At 40.6% G+C, this 17,668-nt stretch overlaps 1 protein-coding gene across 30 annotated transcripts in view; it reads left to right on the top strand.

The window, feature by feature from the left end:
- Positions 1-17,668, top strand: part of LOC143934091 (neurexin-2-like) — a 3,463,823-nt gene that overhangs the window by 1,242,837 nt on the left and 2,203,318 nt on the right. The window lies entirely within an intron of this gene.

The following is a 17,668-nucleotide window of genomic DNA, read 5'->3' as shown; positions in this document are numbered from 1 at the left end:
CTGCACAAATATCATGTGACACACAGAAAGTGACAGACAAGGCTTGGTGGGCAAATGTATATAATGTAATGGTTATTTAGTTTACAGTTTAGTGTCAATAAACCCTTTGATATGTATATGTCTTTCTTGGGCCCTAGGTTATTTTTAATAACTTGATAGGAGTGTTCCAATGCAAATGCATGTCATTGTGGCCTACTGTATGTGGGTTGTACCAATTGGACCCTTAGAGCAAGGTTTGGTGACCACCATTGATTAATTGAGCAGGCTAACAAAAAAAAAAGTATACTCGGGCATTTCACTAAAAAACACAATAACTCTTGAAGTTTAGGTAATTTGAGGCCATCCCTAGAAGCTATTCCTTGGTAGAAAGATTAGGGGGTTTATAAAACCAGTGATGTGACTGGCCTTAGGTGATACAAAGAGATTAAACAAATTATCCTACATAATGTGTAGATTATCTGCAGTCTTTTCTTCTCTTGAGCTTTCAGGAAACTGGGTGTAGAGGGCATAAATTATACACTGCAGTGCTAAGTGAAAAGAGGTCTGAGAGCTGATTGAGGGAAGGGACACAACCCCTTCACATAGCACACAGGAAAAGAGCTGAAGCTGTCAAACCCCTATCACCTTTTTTCTCTTGGTGTCAGGAAAACTTGTCAAAAGTGATTTCTGCTGATAGAAGAGGAACAAAGCAGCGGACAGAAAATACACTTAGTGCACCTAATTGAGAGAAGGAAAACACTATATTGAAATATGCTTAGTTCACATTTCATGTCTGAGGTTTACAAACACTTTAACAAATTTTGAGCATGTGAAACCTATTGTATACCTTTAACACGTTGTCTCCATCTGGACTTAATGAGCAAATTGAAATGTATACATTGTAGTATAATTTTGTTTCTTACATATGCAACAACACAAAAAACGTATTATACATAATACAATAATTTAGTTTATCACACATAGCAAGGTCCCGGGATCCCGAGGCCTAATTGTGACCTCAAGGGTTAGTGTAAGCTGACATCCTTCCTTGTAGAGTTGGTTATCAGGCATGGTGGGTATGATGCAAGAAGAATGATGGGCGCCAGTCACTTTTTGAATGTAAACAAGAGATTTATTTTCTCTTAACAGAACTGGAGGAGAGAGGGTTAGGACCAGGACACTCTTGAGTAGATGCCATGGTTATTGGCAGACACTAAGACTTCTATAGGTAGACAGCTATACAGTTGAAGTCCTACAGCCGGATACCACTTCTGTATAGGTAGGGCCACTGTCTCCTATGACAACTAATCTTGCAACAGTCACTAACGGTAGTTGTACATAACTCTTGGTAACACAGAACAGTCTTTTTACTTATCTCACAGTATCCCACTGTAGATCTTCACTCACTGAGCTCTCAGTCTCTCACTAGACTTCCAGATCCCAGTCTTCACTGGATCCCCTGAGGTCTTCCACAGCTATCCCAGTGTAAGGGTCACACGGCTATCCTTCTGGGTCCCTGGCTTGGCACTTGCTGATGCTTTCCCACTTCTTCACTGTCCTCGGCTGGTGAGAAGACTGCTCAGGTACTTGTTTCAGCTTACTTACAGTAGCCTCCGGTAACAAGATGGATGATCCCTTAGTGGCAACAGCTCCCCCTCTACTTCCAACCACAACTGGTTCCCTGTCCAGCTGAACCTTCTCAACTCGGTTGGACTCTTGCAGTCCCAACCCTATGCTGCTTCTCCTACTCCTGGATAGGCCTCAGGCAGCCTAGCAGTCAGGTGTCCCAGTGATAGGCTTCAGGCCTAGCAGCCCGGGGTGACATAACACATGTCCACCCAGAAAGCCGTCCAGGTGGCACAGAGCCCCGATCACCTGACTCCACCCAAATAAATAGGCTCACCCAGCAGGCCAAGGGGCTTAAAAACAACCCTGCCTATTGCCTGAGATACCCTATCCATTCATAATCTTCCCTTGCTATGCCCTTGTCTATCTAATGTCCCCAGCTACAATGCCACCTATTGACAGAAGAGAAAAGTGCAGCAATTCCAGAATTAGATGGAAATCAGTGGATCTCCTAACAATTAGCCAGAACAATTACTACCAAGCAAAATAAATTTGTTAGCAACCCTGTCTAAACACCATTTGTGTAGAGAAACCATGTCTGCCATTTGTGTAGAGCCACATTTTGTAGTACATATTTTCACCTTAATCTTTTCATATAAATGTATTTCAGATATTTATATTCATATAGTATTCCCAAAAGTCATTAGCCTTTACTAAATTTAAAATATTTTACAGCTACATTTTCCTAATTAAACTAATAAACATGTTATGCTTACCTGCTCTGTTCGATGGTATTGCACAGAGCTGCCATGCACCTCTTCTGGGGTCCCCTACCAGCTCCGCCTGCGCCTCCTGTTCTCCGCATGTCCCCATACCTGAGCCTGGCTGTGTGCATCCAAAGACCCCACAGCGTGGCTTTGCCCTGCTCCCTGCTTTTTCCTCACAGGATTTGACTGACAGCAGCAGGAGCCAATGGCTCCCACTGCTCTAAGTGAAGCTTGTGAATGCAGGAAAAGAGCAAAGCAGGGCTGCTGGTGGGGACAGCGCCAGATCAAGAATGATAGGAGGTGAAAAGTGTAGTGCTAAAAAAATAGACATAAACGAAAAGTTCAAAATAATTTTAAATTGCTGTAATAATCACAACAAAGTACATCAGAATTGCTCCAGAAGGAGAAAGAGGAAAGACTGCCACCGCCACCCGATATCACGGGCGGCCCCTGAAGATGCACGTTTGTGACGAAACATTGGAGCAATAGGGGACGAGTGATGCAGCACTGTGGATGGAGGAGTGGCCGCATTTTGTTGGTAGGAAGCGCTGGATGCTTTCCTTTTTGCTTCTAATTTATTTATGAAATATGAGTTTGGATACATTTTTTATAAATAAAGTTGCTCATTTACTGGATGTTTGCGCAATTAGAGTGTCTCTTCCATTTTTTTGCCCATGTGATCATAATACTACAGTGGTGTGAAAAAGTGTTTGCCCCCTTCCTCATTTCCCGTTCCTTTGCATGTTTGTCACACTTAAGTGTTTCGGAACATCAAAGCAATTTAAACAATATTCAAGGACAACACAAGTAAACACAAAATGCAATTTGTAAATGAAGGTGTTTATTATTAAAGGTGAAAAAAAATCCAAACCATCATGGCCCTGTGTGAAAAAGTGATTGCCCCCCTTGTTAAAACATGCTATAACTGTGGTTGTCCACACCTGAGTTCAATTTCTCTAGCCACACCCAGGCCTGATTATTGCCACACCTGTTCACAATCAAGGCATCACTTAAATAGGAGCTGCTTGACACAGTAAGGTCCACCAGAAGATCCTTAAAAGCTACACATCATGCCGAGACCCAAAGAAATTCAGGAACAATTGAGAAAGAAAGTAATTGAGATCTATCAGTCTGGAAAGGGTTATAAAGCCATTTCCAAAGCTTTGGGAATCCAGCGAACCACAGTGAGAGCCATTATCCACAAATGGCGAAGACATGGAACAGTGGTGAACCTTCCCAGGAGTGGCCGGCCGCCCAAAATTACCCCAAGAGCGCAGCGATGACTCATCCAAGAGGTCACAAAAGACCCCACAACAACATCCAAGGAACTGCAGGCCTCACTTGCCTCAGTTAAGGTCAGCGTTCATGCCTCCACCATTAGGAAAAGACTGGGCAAAAATGGCCTGCATGGCAGAGTTCCAAGGAGAAAACCACTGCTGAGCAAAAAGAACATCAAAGCTCGTCTCAATTTCTCCACAACACATCTTGATGATCCCCAAGACTTTTGGGACAACATTCTGTGGACCGATGAGACAAAAGTGGAACTCTTTGGAAGGTGTGTGTCCAAGTATATCTGGCGTAGAAGGAACACTGCATTTCATAAAAAGAACATTATACCAACAGTAAAATATGGTGGTGGTAGTGTGATGGTCTGGGGCTGTTTTGCTGCTTCAGGACCTGGAAGACTTGCCGTGATAAAAGGAACTATGAATTCTGCTGTCTACCAAGAGATCCTGAAGGAGAATGTCCAACCATCTGTTCGTGTACTCAAGCTGAAACGAACTTGGGTTCTGCAGCAGGACAATGATCCTAAACACACCAGCAAGTCCACCACCGAATGGCTGAAGAAAAACAAAATGAAGACTTTGGAGTGGCCTAGCCAAAGTCCTGACCTGAATCCTATTGAGATGTTGTGGTATGACCTTAAAAAGGCCGTTCATGCTCGAAAACCCTCTAATGTAACTGAATTAGGACAATTCTGCAAAGATGAGTGGGCCAAAATTCCTCTAGGACGCTGTAAAAGCCTCATTTCACGTTATCGCAAACGCTTGGTTGCAGTTGTTGCTGCTAAGGGTGGCCCAACCAGTTATTAGGTTTAGGGGGCAATCACTTTTTCACACAGGGCCATGATGGTTTGGATTTTTTTTCACCCTTTAATAATAAACACCTTCATTTACAAATTGCATTTTGTGTTTACTTGTGTTGTCCTTGACTATTGTTTAAATTGGTTTGATGTTCCGAAACACTTAAGTGTGACAAACATGCAAAGGAACAGGAAATGAGGAAGGGGGCAAACACTTTTTCACACCACTGTATATCTGTGGATGTATACTTTATAGCCAAGCTTTTGGTGGGTCAGTGGAAGAAGGACTCCTTGCTGCAATCCAGTGGGCCATTTGATGAGTAGGAGGAGGGGAGGATCTGACCAATCTTTCATACATTCACTGTGCATATCCAATGTGCTGGCGGTAAGAGTCAGTGATATCGGTTGTCGGTGGCGGGCTTTCCTCTTTCGCCTTCTGGACAGCGGTCTTTTGTATAATGTGAAAGATGATGTTATGCTCAGTAAATAGATATCTAACATGTGATGCTTTAAAATTGCGTATGCTGAAGGAATGGCGACAAACTAGGGTGGATAAAAAACTCAGTAGGGGACACTTTATTTTTTTTGTACAGGTTACCTGTATAGAGTTACATTGCTCTCACTCTAATGATCGCAGCGATACCTCACATGTGTGGTTTAAACACCGTTTGCATATGCAGGCATGACTTGCATATGTGTTCGCTTTTGCGTGTGAGCAGGGAGGGATGGGGGCGCGTTAAAAAAAATGTTCTTGTTTTTACACTGTCCCTTTTTTAATAATTTTTTTTATTTTTTATCTCTTTTATTCCTATTACAAGGAATGTAAAATATTTAGTGCAATTTAACCACTTCAATACTGGGCACTTTTACCCCCTTCATGCCCTGAACAATTTTCAGATTTTTGTGCAATTGTTGCAATTTGAATACAATTGCGCGCTCATGCAACATTGTACTCAAACTACGTTTTTATCATTTTGTTCACATAACTAGAGCTTGCTTTTGGGGGTATTTAATCACCACTGGGTTTTTATTTCTGTTATCAAATTTTACAAATATATAATTGTTCTTCACTTGTAGGCCAAAATGTTTTCTGCTATATTTCTTTGGTCAAAAATCCCAAATCAGTGTATATTAATTAGTCTGTAGGAAAGTTAGTCCACAAACTATGATTACTTTATACTGTATCTGAAAATTGATCAATCCTGATGTACTGACAGCCTATCTCAGTCTTTGAGGTCCAAAAATTTCAGAACAATAAGCATAGCCCCCAAATGACCCCTTTTTGGAAAGTTGATAGTCCAAGGTACTTAGTAAGAGGCATCGCAAGTTCTTTGAAAATAAAGACAAATTCCTTTTTCTTTTCTTTTTTTTTTTTTGCATACTGTCACCAGTGCAGTACAGAGTCATCATATGGTGGTAATCAGGGGCACTGATTGCAGATCAGGATGGAAAAATAAATGTAATCATTTTTTAAGCATTTTTTTTTATTTTATATTACATCGTTTGATTTTTTGTACATTTTTTTTAAACACATTGTGACCAGAGCAATATAATGTTACCATAGTAACATTGTACTACTCTGGGGAAGTGATTAGGATTTTTTTTTTTTTTTACACATTATGATTGCTTATGGCAGTGAATTTGATTGCTATAAGCAAGCAATTTACTGAATGAAATTGATTAATTTTGTTTTGTTGTGATTAGCTGTGAGTGGCCAGAGCTATGGGCTGTGATCACAATCACAGCTAGCAACACAATTGTACACAATGAAAGGAAGCCATCCATTTTTTACAATTGTCATGTGATCTGCTGTGATTGGTCACATCGATCACATGATGCCGGCAGCAAGTAGGTACACTGATCACTCATTGGCTGTGTCTGATGATGTCCACTTGGATCGATAACAGTCCTATAGCAAAATGATGGCCGGGCAGAAAAACTGGTTAAACTACACCCACTTTTTGCCACATTTTTATTAATGTCTAGAGCTCACTTGTAAACTAGCCCACTGATTAGTTACATAGTTACATTGTTTCATGATATGCCCCTGGGACAGGATCCAGGAAATTGGCACATGTCACCTACTGGGACTGCTGTCTTAGGGGCACATCCTCCATTTATGATATGATAAAATGGTAAATACTGCAAAAAAAAAATAATAATGAAATATCAATGTGCTCAGACAGTGACAATGTGTAAATAGCAGCAGTATATATGCAATGCTTATCCCAGATCAGAAATCAGTGTATATAAACAAATATACATGCATAAACTGTATGGGGGATGACCTACGATGGTATTAAAATAAATAGTCCCACACAGTGAATAGTCCAATCAAGTGATCTTTGATTGTGGTGATATAACAGAAAATCCCAAACAATGAATAGTCCAATCAAGTGATCAGTAACTCAATCGGCCAAAATTGTAGTCCAAGTGAATCTTGAATCAATTCACAGGTGGAAATCAGATAGAGAGGTAGCTTCAGATAGAGAGGTAGTACTTCTCCATCTAGGGTTTCCCGTGATAGATGGCCCAAAGAAACAGGAAACTGACACTGAATCTTCTTTTAGGTTATTTATTTGAAACAGAAACAGTATTTCGATAAGGGTAGAGGGTTAGGAGTAAGTTCAGGTACTTTAGACTGCAAAAATGAAAAATCTTACAAGAAAAATCCAGAGGATAGCAACCGTTTCACAGCTGGATTTTACAACCTCCGGATAGACCTCCTCTCACTAGGCCTAGCAGCCGGTAGGGTGTTAAGCAAAGTCTCTGCCACAGACTTGAGCGTAGGATATTTGAGAAAGTCTCTGCCACAGACTTGAGCGTAAAATATTTAAGAAAGTCTCTGCCACAGACTTGAGTATTACTGAGGGACATAGACAAATTTAAAGAGCTATCATACGGTACCAGTATCTCTCAGCCGATACGGCGATAACGTATGAGTGTAGATCCATGTAGTGTCCTTCAACTAAGCCTCCAGGCTCCTTCAGAGAAGCCAGCCTTGCACACGGCCTTCTCCCGAAGAGTCCTCCCCTGAGGTTTCTCCAGTTGCTGGGCCTCTCCCTTAGATGAGACGGCACCAGACCACCTTTGGATCAATAGGCCCTGAAATCCATTCAGGCCTGTCCCTGCAGTTGCGTTGCCTCGGGCTAGCCAGCCCTGAGACTAGAACTGCATGGTTTCGCACCCCAGGCCAGGAGGGCCATGGGGCTAGTCAGGAGGACCAAAACCAAACAGACAGAAAATAATCTCTCCGAAACCCAGTGATGTCAGTACCTTGAATACCACCTCCCAGAATGCACGGCAGAAGAACACTCCCACTGGGCTGGTTCCGAAAGAACAGTGTCATTCAATACACCCAGCTAGACTGCGTTCTCACTCTTGCCGGCGGTGACAGCGACACCTGCGGTCAAGGAGAACCCAGTGCAACCCAGCTAGACTGGTACTGAAATCAGAAATTTTGAAAATTAGCCCCGAAACCCAACTGGGGTTTGAAAAAAACCATAGCGCCTGCTCAGCCACTCTTACCAGATAAGTTGAACACAAGTACCATATAGCAATGTATCATACAGGCTTGAAGTGCTAGAACCACTAGTACACAGGGAGGACAGAGCCAGACGTTCCAGGCTACAAGGTGGCAATCATGGAGAGCAGCGCCTATCCACACCAAACGTCGTGTGATGAAAATGTCTCAGCAAAGGTTCCAGAATGGCTCAGAAAAATCCCATGGTGTAAAAAAACAAAAAGGCAAAGAACGCCAATAGTGCAGGTCAAAAATGATCTAAAACTTTACTCACATCTTAAAGTAAAACAGATACCATATTTTATTTGAATCCAACTTATCTGGTAAGAGTGTTTTATCTCTCTATTTGATTTCCACCTGTGAAGCTACTGAGATTGATTCAAGATTCACTCTAACTACAATTTTGGGGGCTTGAGTTACTGATCACTTGATTAGACTATTCATTGTTTGGGATTTTCTGTTATATCACCACAGTTTTGGGCAATTGAATCACAGATCACTTGATTGGACTATTCACTGTGTGGGACTTTTTATTTTAATACCATCGTGGGTCATCCCCTATACAGTTTATGCATGTATATTTGTTTATATACATTGATTTCTGATCTGGGATAAGCATTGCATATATACTTCAGCTATTTACACATTCTCACTGTCTGAGCACATTGATATTTCATTATTATTTTTATTTTTTATTTTTTGCAGTATTCACCATTTTATCATATCATCACTGTTTGAGTACACTGATATATTGTTTGCAGTAATTCACGCTACACTCTTTTTTTGCTCTTGCATTTTTGAACTTTGAGTGTGTGCTGCTTTTTTCTGATACACTTATTTGGGTTTAGCACAGTTTTTCTTTATTTTAGTATTTTTTCCAGTTATGCCTAGTGTGTGTCATGTCCTGGAATTCCTCTAGAAAGTTTTAGAGTTGCAACTGAGTGTAAATATGCTTAGGGGATATATCTCAACAATTTCAGCCTTTGTAGGTATCAGTGGTAGTAAACCAACCAGTTCTTTAGAGCTGAAATAAAGTTGAAACCACTAAGCCCTTGTACACACGGTCGGAGAATCTGTCGGAATGAGTCTTATCGGACCATGTCATCAGATAATCCGACTGCGTGTGGTATGCATCGGACTGATTTCGTCCGAATCTCCGTCCGACCCAATTTTCCAACATGTTGGAAAGATTTCCCAACCAACTGGGCCGGACGGACCTAATCCGATCATGTGTAGAGCATTTTCATCGGACCAAGTGCGACGCATGCTCAGATCAAATTCCTACATCAAAGCTATTGGCTACTAGCCTGAATGTAGTCCCATCGTAATGAAATTACGTCATTACGTTCTGAAAGATCGGATTTTTCGCCAACTTGGCCCGACCGTGTGTATGCAACAGTTTCGGACACAATCCGTCGGACTAAATCCGACGGGCAAAATCCAACGGATTTGATTGGCAAAATCTCCGACCATGTGTACGTGGGCTTAGAGTGCCTTTTTCCCACAGTGGGATCTTCCAGTGGTCTTAGAATACCTAGCTTCAGAAGCCTTTGGAAAAAATGTCTCGTCGTGGTACCTAACTCTAAATTCTTCTCTAAATCTTCTTAGCTGTCATAACTTCTGCCAGTTGGGCACTCTTGGGTTTAAAGAACCCTTCATGACCTTTTTCAGAGACAGAGTGGTGCTGTATCCAATGCTCAGCTTTATGCCCAAGGTGACCTCAAAATTTCACTTAAAAATAGAAGATTGTTCTCCGTACCTGCATAGAGGAAGACGGTCAGCAGGTTAACAGCTTAGACCTGAGTAAAACATTGAAGGACTATATCAACGCAACTGCAAGTATCAGATCTCCAGGCCACTTGTTTGTGCTTCCAACCATTTCAAATAAAAGCCAGAGCCTTCAGAAGTACTATGGAGCCCTGAATGGTAAAGACTATTTGCTTACAGGCATAAGAAGTGGGCACCTCAGGGGCACGAGACAGCTGGTTGTCACCCCCACACATCCTTAAACCTATCCCCAAAGGTAATTTTTTTAGGGCTAGGACAAAAAGTATTCTGCCATGACTGATTTTGATCAAGAAGCACAATCTATGGAATATAGGTTCTTACGACATGGCTACAACGTGTCAAAAAACAATAGAGTGTGCTTAAAAGCCAGGGATACACTGAGTGATGATCTCTTAAAATCTTCACTCTCTAAAAAAACTGAGACGTGGTGCTACTGTATTTAAAGAGAAAGTAAACCCTGATGGGTTTTACTTCCTCTTTATTCCCCTGCAAAGTAAAGCATAATGGGCTAGTATGCATCTCATACTAGCCCATTATGTTGCACTTAACTGCAAACAAAGCCTGTTATGTACACGATGTCCCCACTGGTGGCATCTTCACCCTCTTCCTTTCGTAGGTCACGAGCTCTGTGACTAGCTGGAGTCGCGTGACGTCATGGTAAATATTGTGCAGGTTTAGGAGATATTTCCAGTACCTACAGGTAAGCCTTATTATAGGCTTACCTGTAGGTAAAAGTGGTGTGTAAGGGTTTACAACCACTTTAATGCAAGTTCAGTGGTAATGCTTTTTTTTCTACCTGCTACAGTTCTCAATTTTATTAGATTAACACATTATTCTAGCTATCTTCCCATAAGGCACACACAATTGGTAACTTTGTATTAGCTAGTGTATTTTCGTCTGTACAACATTCTGGTACTTGGTGCATACCATGGGTCTTTTTAGGTGTAGGGCTACCAGATATTCCAGCTTTTTCTAGGAGATTCCTGTGTTATTATATCATCTTTCACTGGAATTTCCTTCAAAAAAACATTTAGTCAATTGTCAAACTAGGTACATTATATATCTTTTATATAATTAAAATAGAAAAATACTATGCTGTGCTATCTCCTGATATTAATACCAACAATGATTTTAAAGTGCCAACAATGCAATATTGAAACTGAAAAATAAACTGTGCTAAACTAACCAAGAAATAATATATTGCAAAAAATTTATATAAAGTCATGTGATTGCTGTGGTGATAAAAACTGTGTTAAGTGTCACATTCTGCAAACAAAATTAAAATCATAAACAAACTTTTAAAATTTATATATATGGTGCCACAAAGCAACGTGTTTTAATGCACACTACAGAGTGGTGCACTAAATGCACCTTACCCATGTGAGTACCCTGGACTGGGGCTTTTTGTTTGTATAATAAAATTGTGTTAAAACTGTATCATGCTATGGCGTTTCTCTTTACTGTTTGTATATGGGGACACAGCATCAGTGAGCAGTTTGGAACCATACAGCTAACTTAGAATCCCTGAGGTGATTCATATGCGTGGTTGACCGAACTTAATTGCGAAGGTCACATGCTCTGAGGTAAACTGCCATTGCCTGAGGGTGGGAAGAACACAACACGTTGCTTTCCCATTTTTATGAAGTCACCATTATACCTTTGATAAGGACTATATACTAATCATGCTGGACTGATCTCCATTTGATTAGGATGTCACTGTTTTATGCACTATAGCACTTTATGATACACGTTTGTGGCGCTATATATATATATATATATATATATATATATATATATATATAGTTTAAAAGTTTGTTTATTATTTTAATTTTGTTTGTGGAATGTGACAGTTAACACAGTTTTTATCACCACAGCAATAAAACAACTTTATATACTTTTTTGCAATATATTAGTTCTTAATTTATCACGGTTTATTTTTCACTTTCAACATTGCATTGTTGGGACTTTGAAACCATTGTTGTTATTAATATCAGGAGATAGTGCAGCATAGTAATTTTCTATTTTAGAAAGGGAAGGCTTTAATCTGTCGACGAGATATGTTTTAATCAATGCAGCACATGCAAGGACGAAGTCGACTATATCAACAGCCAATCAGGGACTTTAATAAGTGGAGCTGGCTGCACTGTCATGAATTCACTGGTGGCCAATCTGAAACATAAAGCGGCAGAGCCGATTGGGTAAGCCAATCAGGGACACATACAGTACAAAAGGGAGTACACCCCTCACATTTTTGTAAATATTTTATTATATTTTTTCATGTGCTACAATGTAAAGTAGTGAGTATGCAGCTGTATAACAGTGTAAATTTGCTGTCCCCTCAAAATAACTCAACACACACCCATTAATGTCTACACCGCTGGCAACAAAAGTGAGTACGCCCCTAAGTGAAAATGTCCAAATTGGGCTCAAAGTGTCAATATTTTGTGTGACCACCATTATTTTCCAGCACTGTCTTAACCTTTTTGGGCACGGAGTTTACCAGTGCTTTACAGGTTGCCACTGGAGTCCTTTTCCACTCCTCCATGATGGCATCGCAGAGCTGGTGGATGTTAGAGACCTTGTGCTCCTTCATCTTCTGTTTGAGGATGCCCCATAGATGCTCAATGTGGTTAAGGTCTGGAGACATGCTTGGCCAGTCCATCACCTTTACCCTCAGCTCCTTTAGCAAGGCAGTGGTTGTCTTGGAGGTGTGTGTTGGGGTTGTTATCGTGTTAGAATACTGCCCTGAGGCCCAGTCTCTGAAGGGAGGGGATCATGCTCTGCTTCAGTATCTCACAGTACATGGTTCCCTCATTGAACTGTAGCTCTCCAGTGCTGGCAGAACTCATGCAGCCCCAGGCCATGACATGCTCACCACCATGCTTGACTGTAGGCAAGCGAACTTGTCTTTGTACTCCTCGCCTGGTTGCCGCCACACACGCTTGACACCATCTGAATCAAATACGTTTATATTGGTCTCATCAGACCACAGGACATGGTTCCAGTAATCCATGTCCTTAGTCTGCTTGTTTTCAGCAAACTGTTTGCAGGCTTTCTTGTGCATTATCTTTAGAAGAGGCTTCCTTCTGGGATGACAGCCATGCAGACCATTTTAATGCAGTGTGCAGCGTATAGGCTGAGCACTGTCAGGCTGAACCCCCACCTCTTCAACCTCTGCAGCAATGCTGGCAGCACTTATATGTCTTTTTCCCAAGGACAACCTCTGGATATGATGCTGAGCACGTGCACTCAACATCTTTGGTCGAACATGGCGAGGCCTGTTCAGAGTGGAACCTGCACTGTTAAACCACAGTATGGGCTTGGCCACCATGCTGCAGCTCAGTTTCAGGGTCTTGGCAAACTTCCTATAGCTTAGGCTATCTTTATGTAGAACAACATTTCTTTTTTAGATCCTCACAGAGTTATTTGACATGAGGTGCCATGTTGAACTTCCAGTGACCAGTATGAGAGAGTGAGAGTGATAATACCAAATATAACACACCTGCTCTCCATTCACACCTGAGACCTTGTAACACTAACGAGTCACATGACACCGGGGAGAGAAAATGGCTAATTGGACCCAATTTGGACATTTTCTCTTGTACTCACTTTTGTTGACAGCAGTTTAGACATTAATGTCTGTGTTTTGAGTTATTTTGAGGGGACAGCAAATTTACACTGTTATACAAGCCGTACACTCACTACTTTACATTGTAGCAAAGTGTAAAAAAAAATCACAATTAGCGATTCTTGATTGGTTTGCTCAAAAGTTATAGCATTTACAATATAGGGGGCTAGTTTTATAGCATTTTTATTAATATTTTTTTTAGTAGTAATGGCGGCAATCAGCGTTGTTACAAAATAGCGGCTGACCCTTGGTCTAGAGGCACTGTCACTGTGACTGACCCTTTGTCTAAAGGCAGTGTCACTTACTTCATCATAACTGGAGTATCTGGTAGCTCTGGGCTACTATAGTACTGTGCTGAATGTAGACAGAGGGTAGCTGGTGGGATTCTCCACCCCCTCTCTGTCTGGTATCTTGTCTCTTCGTCACCCACCCATTTGTACTTAACTGTACAGCTAAATGACATGTTGATGATTGAATGATATTCTTGCCCTTTGTTTTTGCATTTCTACTCTGTATGCTGTTTAAAACATACAATAAAAATTATTGGTTTAAAAAAAAAAACTTGTAGACGGCATAAAAGAAGAATGGGACGGCTAATGCACAGGAGATGTCAGCTCCAGTCCATTCACACAACTTTGTAGTAACAAACTATTTCAATATAAATTATACAGTACATTCACAGTGCTAATTTTCCTACTCATATCAGTAAACATACACAGTTTTAAAAGAGATTGCTATAGCAATATAAAACAATATATTACATCACTTGGTAACATAACTAAACATACAAACATATCTGTTGATACCACCACACACCGTCAAATTCGAATTGTATTTGCGTAAATTGTTCTATAAATTAGAGGACTTATTAGTATCAGAAAACCAGCAATTGTGGGATATCTAAAGTTTATTCCTAATAAAAGAATGGAGGCACGTGTCTGATTTTTGCACTACCCAGTGTATTAAAGTGATCATACAACAGAGGAATGGGAAATTAGAGAAATATAATATTGAACTTGAGAATGCTTATAAATGGATCTACCAACACCATTTATTTTGCTTGCTTTATAGATTGTTTGCCAATTTACTGAATAGGATTATAAAAACAGGAGATTTTTTCTTTTTAGTGGCTAAAAAATAAAAAAAACTGAATAGAAACTCCACCTTTTAAAGTCCCTGATTGGCTATTGATGTAGTTGGCTCCTCCCTTGCATGTCCTGGATTGGCTAAAACTTGACCTGCTGACAGATTAAAGTTTTCCCTTTCTGTGGGGCAAGTTAGCCTAATGAAGGAGGCGGGACCTCGGAAATGCATTCTGGCCCGCCACCCTCTCTTCCTCTCTGTTCCTCAGACTCCTATCATTAGTGGGTGTGAGAGTCCACAACGCCGTCAGCTTTTCTTATCTATGCAGCAGCTCCTTGCTTGCGCCTTGCAGCTGTCCTCCAGTCCATTGAGACCGCTGCTTACTTTTTTTTTTTTTGCTTTTTTAATACACCACACCAGCCCTGCACACAGTATACAGACTATACAGACATTTTAAATGTAAATGGATTTGAATAAATTGATTCTTGCTTTTATCTCATACTTACCTGACACCCTTTGTTATTGTTTCACATGCTCATGAGGGAATCCCAAACACACTGATAAGCTGCCGGTTACTATATGTGTTCCATTCATCCACCAGTGAACCACTCACTTTGCCTCTGCTGGTCCTGTAATCATGGACTCTATGGACTAATTTTCATGTCAGTGAAGTGCTGATTCACTTGCTATTATACTGTATGTTTCTGTTTTTTTATTTCTGTTTGCATGTCTGTATGTCACTATCTGTTCATGCATCTGATAATGTACTGTATAAGCCTGCTATCTAGGTTACCCTTTCATCTTTATGATTAAGCCCCATAGGTGGGGAGACATATGTCAGAGGAGTGTAGTTAGGAGGAGTTTAGTCTGAAGCAATATCCTCACCTGACTGTATAATGACTGAGATCTGGTGTATGACGTTTTCATCTTCTGTCTTCTGATTTAATCCAATAGTATTTTTCATTAATTAGTGACTTTTATGACTAAAACATCTCATAATTGTGTATTTAATTATGCTTTACTGGCTTCTGTATCACATTGTATTCAGGGGTCAAGTCCTGGGGAAAAAAGCATGGGAACTCCCACCCAAGATCCACTCCCCCACCAAAAAAATAAAAAAAATGATACGCTCCTATGCACGAACACTTCAAAAGTGGTATTTTTCATCCAATTTTCGTATTGTGCGTATGAAGCTTAACTGTTAGTACATAAAAACAAAACAATCCTCAACAAACATATATACGGTAATTCTCGGAATAATCAGCATTCATTCAAGGGTGCTTCCATGCAAATGTGAACATCATGTTCTGATCTTTATTGGGAAATGTTATTTTGTATATAGAGGTGAGTTTACACTTTTCATTGAACAGAGTTTGAATAACACAGGGTTAAACGGAAAGGTCAAAAATGAACTGCACATTATCTGGACAGAATGCTTGAGATAGTGATGTGTTCCTGCTTAGGAGATGTATGTTAGCTTGGGGGGCTACAAACTGTGCAGGGCTCCAACACACACTCGCTGCTATTCCAACCCTTCACATATTTCCACATAAACTTCCCTCCTGGCATTAAACTTTGCCAGGTATTGTGCTCAGCTTACCACCCCAAACTGATGTTCCTCCCTCAGCTCACCTCTCTCCCTGCAAGTCCTGTGAGCAGAATAGCTGTGCTCCTCCTCTGGGTTCTCTCATCATATGGCACTGAAGATAGAGGAGGGGGGGGATTCAGCGGGACACACAGAGCAAGTATGCAGGAGACTTGGGGAGGGGGATGAGGAGACAGAAAATCAAGAGAAGCCGGCGGGGAGGAGCGCATCATGAGAGGTCTGACTAAATACAATCTCTTAGCAGCAGGGACCTGATCTACCCATCAGCTAGCTGTGATTGACAGGTAGATTAAAGAGGAAGCTGTCATGGGGCCCCCTACAGGCAATGCCTGAATGGTCAGTCCACCCCTGGTGTGCGGAACTTACTATTGCTAGCTGTGTCAGCGGCTGCTGGTGTAACACCTGCCACACAGCTTGCATGCTTCAAAGTCTTGCAGGATGCGGCTGCTAACGGGAACTGAGTTCCTGTTGTGGAAAAAGTACAGGAACTCTGTTCCCATGCGTTCCTGCAGGACTTGAGCCCTGATTGTATTTCAATTGAATCCCAGCTGAGCCTTGAAGTCACTGTTTTTATAAATCATGTTTTGATTATTTGTACAGCCAAAAGCATTACAAAAGCTAAGCTTTGTAGTCCCACAGAATATATTATTTATAGCCAGAGCTAAATGGCATCTGATAGGACTGAAAAAGAGGCTGTCCCCCTATAAACATGCCCCCCCCCCCCCATCAGACCAGCCTATTTCTCCTTTCTGTGCTTTTGATCTCTACCGCAGCCTTTTTCAGCCAAGATGCTTAGGCTTTTTCAGGGATGCTTTGGTGAAATGCCTAAACATTATCCAAACATTGTATAGGAGTCAGCAGTTGAATCAATCTTACCTTTTGGTTACACAAAGCCACAAGTTTTCATGCACCATTATAACCTTCTAGCCTAACAACCAATGGCATCGTCAGTTCATAAGGAGGACATCGGGTGTGTGCATAGCATCCTTGTTTGCACCACAGCCCCCCCCCCCCCCCACTCCAAGGCCATCATGTCAAAATAACAACCAAGCAACTGGCATTTTTCAGAAGGAGGTTTACAATGGCAGTCTTCATATTTCTCTCAGGAAAAATGATTACTTTAGAGAGCAAAAATGTTTGTGATAATCTATTTAATTTTTAACATTTATCTAACCCCTTTAGTGAATTAAAAACACCAATTACCTCAAATCCATCCACACTAAACAAAATACAGAGATATTTTATTCATTGTACTATTTTAATAACCAATACAATATATTGTTATGTTTCATTTACTTTGATTGTGTATCATTGCTTAGAAACTACTGGTTGTCTTTGTCATAAAGTGTAAATGCTTAAAATGTTTTTTTTTTTATATTGTATTATATAATGAGATATTGAAGAACAAATATGTCAAAGAAGATGGTGTTTAATATTCACTGACATTGTACAAGTTGCAGTCTTGACAGTTTTAACGGATTCATTGAATAGCGATTTACAATTATGGCCTAAATTCTAATATGCATAGTACATTAAATATAAAAAGAATTGTACCTGTTTTATTTAACACTCCTTATTTGCTATTATTTCATTTTATCTTCTAAAGTCTCAGCGTTACCTATCCACTCCTGTTTCTCACTTGCTC

Source organism: Lithobates pipiens, unplaced genomic scaffold (genome assembly GCF_037356315.1).
Source record: "Lithobates pipiens isolate NorthernLeopardFrog02 unplaced genomic scaffold, aLitPip1_a1.2 Scaffold_10, whole genome shotgun sequence".
NCBI classification, from domain to species: domain Eukaryota; kingdom Metazoa; phylum Chordata; class Amphibia; order Anura; family Ranidae; genus Lithobates; species Lithobates pipiens.
This window is presented reverse-complemented; position numbering and strand designations above follow the sequence as displayed.